The sequence below is a fragment of the Pinus tabuliformis genome, chromosome 7, assembly GCF_031772625.1.
Source record: "Pinus tabuliformis cultivar Carrire ecotype Pingquan chromosome 7, CPIR1, whole genome shotgun sequence".
Classification (NCBI taxonomy): Eukaryota; Viridiplantae; Streptophyta; class Pinopsida; order Pinales; family Pinaceae; genus Pinus; species Pinus tabuliformis.
Genome location: NC_142293.1, coordinates 512284143 through 512294959, shown reverse-complemented (window position 1 = coordinate 512294959; position 10817 = coordinate 512284143). Strand labels below are relative to the sequence as shown.

The 10817-nt window shown below is 41.0% G+C and overlaps 2 pseudogenes; both read right to left on the bottom strand.

The window, feature by feature from the left end:
• Window positions 1-1670: 1670 nt before the first annotated feature.
• LOC149248308 (triacylglycerol lipase 2-like) lies at window positions 1671-2835 on the bottom strand (annotated as a pseudogene).
• Window positions 2836-7132: 4297 nt separating this feature from the next.
• Window positions 7133-8198, bottom strand: LOC149248307 (triacylglycerol lipase 2-like; annotated as a pseudogene).
• Between the last annotated feature and the right edge of the window lie 2619 nt (window positions 8199-10817).

Genomic DNA, 10817 nt, shown 5'->3' with positions numbered 1-10817 from the left:
TACATTTCTCTCACCATATCCATCATGGTGGACAAGTCTTGCTTCATGTCTTCATCAAATAATATTGTGAAGAAAGCAGAATTTGAGGACTCACTTGTAGAAGTTGTCATTATGCCAATGAACAAAAGAACTTCAAACAAGATTAATAAAGAGCTTATTCAAGCAACCTTTTGTAGCAAACCTCTTGTGCTTCAAGGATTTCTTTGAGGTCCTTTGGGATAATAAGAATGCCTTCAACCCTTCTTCCTCCTTGTCCTCTCCTGGACTGAGCTATCAATAGCTTTCCCTTCACCTTTGCAAACTCAAACAATAGTCAGTCTAAAAACAAGCATACAATCAACCTCTGATTGTTCAAACACCTTTCAGACAAGCAATCTTTGCTCTGTCAATCAAGCATTCTGATCTGATACCACTTGCTCTGGTATAACCAACTTTGATATCACCTTCTTGAAGGTGGGGTTAATCAATCTCAGGCTCTGATACCACCTGATCTGAAAATGGGGCACTAAGGCTTCTTGTCAAGCTTACAAGAACCTCTCCCACTTCCAAAGCTTAAATATTCCCAAGATATTATCTGTTAGCACTCGAATCTGCCTCAGGCTGAAGAAGGCAAAACTCGAGGCAACATCAAACCAAGCTCAGCCTCGTAGCTAGCCCTACGAGGACAGGAGAGGGCTCTCTCCAGTCAATCTCGATAAAATGAGCAATAGGGTGCGAGATGACTTAAAATGGGAACTGATTTTAGGCTAGTAAATAGATAAGAGAGGGTATTTTGATAAATGACTGGGTTTTCTGGGCAGCGTGGGATCAAGAACAGCATGAGCAGAGAGATTAAATCCGAGACACAGATTATCTCAGGAGGCAAGACAGGCAATAAATTTAGCATTCAATTTTGAAATTATATGGAATGAAAAGACTGTTGAGAGGTTGACAAGGGAAATAGATGAATCCTTATCAAACAAAAGAAAACACAGAACATGAATACCTTCCCAAGGCAGAGCAGTAAACTGGATTCTGCCCTTCTCACTTAAAAGTATTCATTTAGAAATGATTATGAAATGAAATGTGAAACATAACAAGCTACATATGAAACAAAAGAAAAGACAAATGCTAAATTCACACCACAAGAATCTCAGGAGTCAGAGCTGTATCTTTTCATTAAATCCCTGTCAAAAATTGTACAGTGAAGTTTTCCTTCACACCTCTCCCACTGTTTTTCAGAACTCCCCCCTTTACAAATGATTTTTCATATAATAAATAATCTCTGCCATTAGGAAATGGATCAACCCAAAGTGGGGATTGCTTAATCATTATTAACAGAAATGAATAGCCAACAATCAGTAACTGAAGCAACGTTACATTTTGATTTCTCTGATGACCAATTAAAATGAAAAAACTGTAGCGTGGGTTCCATGAAATCGTGGCTAAAGACAGAATAGACCATCTGTTTCTATTCCTCTGTTATGACAGATGTCCTTGTTTTAAATGTAGGCAATTCGGTCTTTGACTGTTTCATCTTCACTTTGTCGTTACTTTGTTTTGATAGTTGGGTGCCTTGTGATTAGATAAAGAGGCACCGTACCATGCTCATCAAGGTAATCAACATGTTAAAATCTGGTACCCTCTTTCCCATGTAAATATCCTTATTAAAGTAATCAAAACGTTACTTTTTAGTTGGAAAAATTATTATGCATAAATCTAGAAGATCTAGCTAAAAAAAAAATGATGACGCTATCATAGAGCTTCTCCTTGCCATTGATGGAAAAGATGAAGTCCGAATGGGCAAATTTGGGTTTGAAAACATATTTGTATCCCGCTCTCAACTCACACTTCGGTTTTTCCACGTCTCGTAGGTCTGCAAGAGCGTCTGCACCTCCAGAAGCGAGGAACAAGTTTTGGGTGGGCACTCTAGATAGATCATATGCCGGAGGATACATGGAATTATACCTCTGATTGTTCTCTGTATCTCCATAATCATATTTTTGAAACTTGTTTGCTCTATACAATTGAGCTAAATGAATTAAGTTCTTAGTTGAGGTATCCTTTGAAGTCTCATACATCCCACTTCTAGAAATGTTAAGGCAACAGTTTATTCCACATAGATTTTGAAGTCTTCAAGTAGATTTAGAGCGTTTCCAGCAACTGCTATCAGCGAAAACATATGAGAGTCATAAGCAACTAGAGCCAATAATGCCACTTTGTCCACAATATCCACTAAAAGCCCTTCACTTAAAGCAGCTAGGGCGCATTGAGCTCCCTGAGAGTGGCCGATGAGATGAACTTTTCGGTTTGTAATGTTGTGCACAGGTACATCATGCCGGGAAGGTCAAAGGCTGCCAATTCATCCGAGCTCCAATCCCAGTATGCCTTATCTAATTCTGTCAAGTATTCATGGCCATAGCTGTAACTCGTGGTGTGAGCATTCCCAATCCAAACATCATAACCTGCATCTGCCAGAACAAACGCAGGGGACACATCGGCTTGATCAGGGGGATTCACTACCCATGAGAATCCACTAGTTAAAACGCCGTGGTTAAAGAAAATGGGACTCTTTCGATTAGATTTAGATGGGAATGCCCGAGAATAGATCCTCTGAACTCCCAACCGAAAGCCATCTACAGTTGTAGTCTTGTATTCCTGGCAACCATATTTAGAATAATAAGGTTGCACGAGTGTGGCGCAGAAACGGCCTGGCTCCTGCGCTCCCCTGACAAAGAGGGTATTTGAATTGAAACCAATACAGAAAAGTAAACCAAATATCATTTTCCACGCTTCCATGAATGCCCGCCCACTAAAAGAACAGTGAAAGGTTTTACTTCTCACAGATGCTCTCATATCTGTCGATTTAAGGGGTTTCAAAGGCGACTTGATGCAATTTGGAACAAGTTTCAGGCCTTTGTGGGTGTGCGCCGCACGCAAAACCTAGTGCGCCGCGCCCTGGGTGTGCGTCGCGCCCTGGGTGTGCGTCGCGCCCGTTGAACAAATGAACTGAGGGTTGGCTCTGTGTGTGCCACGCCCCTTAGTATATGCGTCGCACTGCTTACAAACACCCAGTATGCCCTTCTAAAACACATTTCCATCCCTCCAGACTTCAACTCGGCTTTTCTTTTGGGCGTTTTGACAATTTCTTGCTTGATAATTGTGAGAAGTGCCCGAGGTCTGCAAACATTGCCTCTGAACCAGTGATGCACAATAGAATGCCTCCCAAGGACATCCAACTTCCTCGTTGTGTCTTTTTTTCAAAAAGTTGTACATGTAATATAGAGAGAGTGCTCGATGTCCATGTGGATTCCACCAAATAATATTATAGAGGCCAATCGCTCGGATGCATAGTAGCCAAGTCAAAACCGTTGGTGCTAACATGAATCCCACCCAATGTGTGCCATGGTGTTGTAGTGCAAATAGGCCTATTATTGTAATATAAATTGAGCACTTTAACTGATTTTGACTGGCGAGCAACATGAACAGTCATCGTGACACTCTGGATAGTGTGGCTACCTATGCATTTGACAATGTTTCAGTTGTCAGTGAACTTGGTCTCAGATTTCAGATTGTCCAACTTCATTCTTGTATAAGGCACTTCTGGACAGCTACAAGCCACACATGGTTCACTTTCAAGATAATAACCATCAAACTCCACCAAACTACTGAGCGTGTTGTATATTCGACAATTAGGATGATTTGCCAAGAGTTCATTTTGTGAATGGAGCGTATCATAAAACAAATTTGACAATTTCTTCTTCAAAACAGAGTTTTGAAGAAGAAATATCTTTGAGCATTAATGATGATGAAACTCTTGAAATAAGAAACTTATTGAACCTCCCTCTGGCCTGCAAGCGTTATTTCACACTTCTGGAGACAAAACCCTGGACTCAAGAATTAAAATGACTCTTTTTGACCAAAATGGCATTTGATGACTGCAAATGACGAGAAATGAACCTTGGTGAATTTGATTCTGACAGAGGACTGACAAGACTGAGTCTAACATTGGCTCCAATTGGGATGGCAGCTCCCGCTCCGTGGAGGTGCCAAGAACATCAGATCTCTGGGAGAGCTAGACAGTGCCTTCGTCCATTGGGCTATGGAGTCCATTATTCCGACAAACCAACATGACTCAATTTATTGACTGAAACTTGACTGAAACTGACTCAATGCAAACTGACATGACTGAAAAAACTTGACTCTTAACAAACTAACTCAAAATACTAAGAACTGAACTTAAAACTTAAAGCTGGGTGGTAGTACATGACCACCTGCATTTCTTGCAAGATAATATACCATCAGACTATATCAAAATGCCAATGTAACCAATCAAGCAGATGCCTTCTTGATTGATTCCCCTGATCAGATCTGCTGGTCAACAATACAAACTGATCACTGGGTATCCAAAAACATAGTTGACCATGATCTCCTTCATCACTGAACACTGCAATAAACACTTTCACAGCTGACTGCAACAGATTGGCCATTGGATCCTGAAAAACATGAAGATTTACCTCCTGCTGAAAGAACAAGGTGTCCTTTTCACCTGCTTCTGATCTTTCTTCAAAATGTACTTCAGTAAAAATCTGCTCCTGGTCCCCAAAAAATTCTGAACAAATAGATGAGCATATCTCTTCTTGGAAAAACATTTCAACACATGAAACATATGAAGAAGAATCTGAATGGAAATCTGGAATGTTTTGATCTTCTGTGGTGTGAATGTACTGTAGGTCATCTTCATATGATATGACAGCCAGGTTTTCATGTTCCTTATTACATTCATTAATCATAAGAAGAGAAACTTCATATGATTCTTGAAGCGCACAAATGACATTTCTACCATCTACTAAAGATTCATCCAAAGGAACCTTTTCACTTACTTGAACGAAGGTCTCATTTTGTTGTTCATGCACTGACTGGATTATTTCTTCATGAAGACTGCGTTCTGATGACATGAGAACATTTGGATCCATAACCCTACCTTCTTCATCCCAGATGATTTTAACAGCAAAGTTCTCTTTCATAGGATTCCGTACTAGGTATTCTTGGTCATCACAATCTGAATCTGGAACGAAAATAGTTGTCCTGACATTATCACATTCTGAAATTAGAACTGGACTTACTTGCATGCCGTCTTCTTCTATTGGCAGATCTGAAACGACACTTTCTCTTTCATCACTTTCAGCCATATAGACATCTTCGACCTGCTGATCTATTTCATGTAATTCATGTTGACTGTCAAGATGCAAAATTCCTTCATTTTCCACCGTACAAAGATCTTGATTCTGCTGCAACGTTTCCTGAGCATCTTGATGGGACTCCTCTAGTTTCTCTTCATGTTGCTGAAATGGATTCTCGTACAAGGCTTCCATGATCTCATCATCCATAAAATTATCATCCTCATAGTATTTTTCAAGGCTTTCAATAAAAGTAGAAGCATGTTTGCAACAGTCATGAACTAGATTTAATGATGGATAAGATTCTTGATATCTTTCAATGAACAGGGCATGAAAATCCTTTAAACAGTAAATACAAGTAGGCGGCAAACTTTCATACCAAGATCGGGCTTCATCTTCCAGGGTAGCCATAAACATTTTCATCAAACAGTCTTCAGGAAAATTGATCTTTAATCTATGCACATGAATGTGAAATTTCACCAGATGAAGAGCAGCGTCATTACCTTCCACATTTCTGAACACAGGCAAATTCTTTGACCAATCTACCTTGGGAATTTTATTTGGAAAACCTGGGATGTGATCTCGGCTCATGGGAGCGTATCTTCTTGCAATTCGATCCATCTTGAAAATGTCAAAGCTACTGATCTCTCTGCAGTGGAGTCACCATGAAGCACCGATTGCTGGATTCTTCAGTGAATGGAGTCTCTAGGTGAATGCTTTCAGCCTTTCCAGTGTCTGATCATCGTCCACCATCAACAATCAGATCGGAACTTGAGATATGAACTGGGGCAAGACAATCTACAAGTAAACTTCCGTTCCCCAGTACGGTCACCACTATGTTAGCGCTCGAATCTGCCTCAGGCTGAAGAAGGCAAAACTCGAGGCAACATCAAACCAAGCTCAGCCTCGTAGCTAGCCCTACGAGGACAGGAGAGGGCTCTCTCCAGTCAATCTCGATAAAATAAGCAATAGGGTGCGAGATGACTTAAAATGGGAACTGATTTTAGGCTAGTAAATATATAAGAGAGGGTATTTTGATAAATGACTGGGTTTTCTGGGCAGCGTGGGATCAAGAACAACATGAGTAGAGAGATTAAATCTGAGACACAGATTATCTCAGGAGGCAAGACAGGCAATAAATTTAGCATTCAATTTTGAAATTATATGGAATGAAAAGACTGCTGAGAGGTTGACAAGGGCAATAGATGAATCCTTATCAAACAGAAGAAAACACAGAACATGAATACCTTCCCAAGGTAGAGCAGTAAACTGGATTCTGCCCTTCTCACTTAAAAGTATTCATTTAGAAATGATTATGAAATGAAATGTGAAACATAACAAGCTACATATGAAACAAAAGAAAAGACAAATGCTAAATTCACACCACAAGAATCTTAGGAGTCAGAGCTGTATCTTTTCATTAAATCCCTGTCAAAAACTATATAGTGAAGTTTTCCTTCACACCTCTCCCACTGTTTTTCAGAACTCCCCCTTTACAAATGATCTTTCATACAATAAATAATCTCTGCCATTAGGAAATGGATCGACCCAAAGTGGGGATTGTTTAATCATTATTGACAGAAATGAACAGCCAACAATCAGTAACTGAAGCAGCGTTACATTTTGATTTCTCTGATGACCAATTAAAATGAAAAAACTGCAGCGTGGGTTCCATGAAATCGTGGCTGAAGACAGAATAGACCATCTGTTTCTATTCCTCTGTTATGACAGATGTCCTTGTTTTAAATGTAGGCGATTCGGTCTTTGACTGTTTCATCTTCACTTTGCCGTTACTTTGTTTTGATAGTTGGGTGCCTTGTGATTAGATAAAGAGGCACCGTACCATGCTCATCAAGGTAATCAACACGTTAAAATCTGGTACCCTCTTTCCCATGTAAACATCCTTATTAAAGTAATCAAAACGTTACTTTTTAGTTGGAAAAATTATTATGCATCAATCTAGAAGATCTAGCTCAAAAAAAAACGATGACGCTATCATAGAGCTTCTCCTTGCCATTGATGGAAAAGATGAAGTCCGAATGGGCAAATTTGGGTTTGAAAACATATTTGTATCCCGCTCTCAACTCACACTTCGGTTTTTCCACGTCTCGTAGGTCTGCAAGAGCGTCTGCACCTCCAGAAGCGAGGAACAAGTTTTGGGTGGGCACTCTGGACAGATCATATGCCGGAGGATACATGGAATTATACCTCTGATTGTTCTCTGCAGCTCCATAATCATATTTCCAAAACTTGTTTGCTCTATACAATTGAGCTAAATGAATTAAGTTCTTAGCTGAGGTATCCTCTGAAGTCTCATACATCCCACTTCTAGAAATGTTAAGGCAGCAGTTTATTCCACATAGATTCTGAAGTCTTCAAGTAGATTTAGAGCGTTTCCAGCAACTGTTATCAGTGAAAACATATGAGAGTCATAAGCAATTGGAGCCAATAATGCCACTTTTTCCACAATATCCACTAAAATCCCTTCACTTAAAGCAGCCAGGGCGCATTGAGCTCCTTGAGAGTGGCCGATGAGATGAACTTTTTGGTTTGTAATGTTGTGCATGGGTACATCATGTCGGGAAGGTCAAAGGCTGCCAATTCATCCGAGCTCCAATCCCAGTATGCCTTATCTAATTCTGTCAAGTATTTATGGCCATAGCTGTAACTCGTGGTGCGAGCATTCCCAATCCAAACATCATAACATGCATCTGTCAGAACAAACGCAAGGGACACATCGACTTGATCAGGGGGATTCACTACCCATGAGAATCCACTAGTTAAAACGCCATGGTTAAAGAAAATGGGACTCTTTCGATTGGATTTAGATGGGAATGCTCGACAATAGATCCTCTGAACTCCCAACCAAAAGCCATCTACAGTTGTAGTCTTGTATTCCTGGCAACCATATTTAGAATAATAAGGTTGCACGAGTGTGGCACAGAAACGGCCTGGCTCCTGCGCTCCCCTGACAAAGAGGGTATTTGAATTGAAACCAATACCGAAAAGTAAACCAAATATCATTTTCCACACTTCCATGAATGCGCGCCCACTAGAAGAATAGTGAAAGGCTGTACTTCTCACAGATGCTCTCATATATGTCGATTTGAGGGGTTTCAAAGGCGACTTGATGCAATTTGGAACAAGTTTCGGGCCTTTGTGGGTGTGCGCCGTGCCCTGGGTGTGCGTCGCGCCCATTGAACAAATGAACTGAGGGTTGGCTCTGTGTGTGCCGCGCCCCTTTGTATATGCGTCGCGCTGCTTGCAAACACCCAGTCTACCCTTCTAAAACACATTTCCATCCCTCCAGACTTCAACTCAGCTTTTCTTTTGGGCGTTTTGACAATTTCTTGCTTGATAATTGTGAGAAGTGCCCGAGGTCTGAAAACATTGCCTCTGAACCAGTGATGCACAATAGAATGCCTCCCAAGGACATCCAACTTCCTCGTTGTGCCTTTTTTTCAAAAAGTTGTACATGTAATATAGAGAGAGTGCCCGATGTACATGTGGATTCCAGCAAATAATATTATAGAGGCCAATCGCTCTGATGCATAGTAGCCAAGTCAAAACCGTTGGTGCTAACATGAATCCCACCCAATGTGTGCCATGGTGTTGTAGTGCAAATAGGCCTATTATTGTAATATAAATTGAGCACTTTAACTGATTTTGACCGGCGAGCAACATGAACAGCCATCGTGACACTCTGGATAGTGTGGCTACCTGTGCATTTGACAATGTTTCAGTTGTCAGTGAACTTGGTCTCAGATTTCAGATTGTCCAACTTCATTCTTGTATAAGGCACTTCTGGACAGCTACAAGCCACACATGGTTCACTTTCAAGATAATAACCATCAAACTCCACCAAACTGCTGAGCGTGTTGTATATTCGACAATTAGGATGATTTGCCAAGAGTTCATTTTGTGAATGGAGCGTATCATAAAACAAATTTGACAATTTCTTCTTCAAAACAGAGTTTTGAAGAAGAAATATCTTTGAGCATTAATGATGATGAAACTCTTGAAATAAGAAACTTATTGAACCTTCCTCTGGCCTGCGAATGTTATTTCACACTTCTGGAGACAAAACCCTGGACTCAAGAATTAAAATGACTCTTTTTGACCAAAATGGCATTTGATGACTGCAAATGACGAGAAATGAACCTTGGTGAATTTGATTTTGACAGAGGACTGACAAGACTGAGTCTAACATTATCATTAACCAATTGCGGAATTAATAATGCTTTAAATAGGTGTATGCTTGTGTTTGTCTTTAAACTATTTATGTGCCTTAATTTTATTTGCTTGAACTAATATAAAACATATAACAACAAATAAAGCAGTAAATACAATGCAGCAACAAGCAATCACACATAACAACAATATAATATGGGGTTCACCCAAAACTCTTGGGCTATGTCTCCTTGAGCTCTAGTCAACTCGACTAGGCTCTCTGGGACTATGGAAAAGTCATTTTACAAGCTCCACGCTCAACTCCATTGGTTTACACTGAACATAATGGGCTTAGAGCACCATCTTATCCCTGGCTCTGAAGCTCTCCAGCTTTCTGGCTCTGGCTTTGGCTCTCAGCTGTGGCTTTGGCTCTAGCTCTTGGCTCTGGTTCATGGTTGTAGCTCTTGGCTCTGGCTCTGGCTTTGGCTCTCGGCTCTGGCTCTGGCTATGGCTTCTTTGAGCTCTCTCTCTCGGCCTCTGTGTGCCTCTGTAATTCGCTTGACCTCCAAGCGACTGTCTCAACAACTTTTAGGTCTTTGGTTTTTCGCTCGACCTCTAAGCGAATCCAAAAACTCCCTCAGCTTCTTGCGCTTCTCACTCTGCCTACTCTACCCCTCAATCATGCTCTCTGGCTTCTTTGAGGCATTCTCTTGGCTTTGCGGCTTCCTTTCCGTTTCTCTACATATAATCATTCCTCTGTCTCTTCATCTGGCCCTTTGGCTTCTGGCTCTGTGGCTCTGCGCGTTACAAATGCATCATTGTTTACAAAACACCTGCTTGCCATGTGGCACAATGATCAGGGGTTGTTACAAAGGAATCGAGCCCTTTCTTCAGGCGAAAACCTGAAAATGGAACAAAATTCCAATACACAAAGTTTTACCGAAAATACACTATCGGGCGTGAAATCCGGACTTCAAACATTATGAAATCGCCCCTATAAACCCTATCAGGTTCGCCTTTTTATGGCCGTCGCAAGCCTACCATTGATCTGCACGATCTCTGATCCAACGACTGACAGCCATTTCAGGTGGCTTATGTGCATAGAGATTACCCACCCGAAAAGCAGTTTTCTCTCTCCTGCACTATGCCACGTGTCAGCCAGTGTATGGGTTCGGGCGGAGCCCGTCCAATACCACTTACCACCTAAGGCCCACCCGAAATCTCGCTTACCACAGAACATAAATAACCCAAAGCCACATCTATAAACCTTTTAGGTCTGGCTTTATCGCTTCAGGTCATTTCCTTTGTATTTCGGTTTTATAGCGGAAATGCGCTAATACACAGAAAATCCGAAAAACCTGGATTTCAAATTTTATGCAATCAGGCTTATAATTCCCATCGGGTCTGGCCCTTATTAGCTTATCGCAAGTCACATGCCCAATGACCCTTTGTATCAGGGATCACCGATCACCCGATCGTCGATCTGCC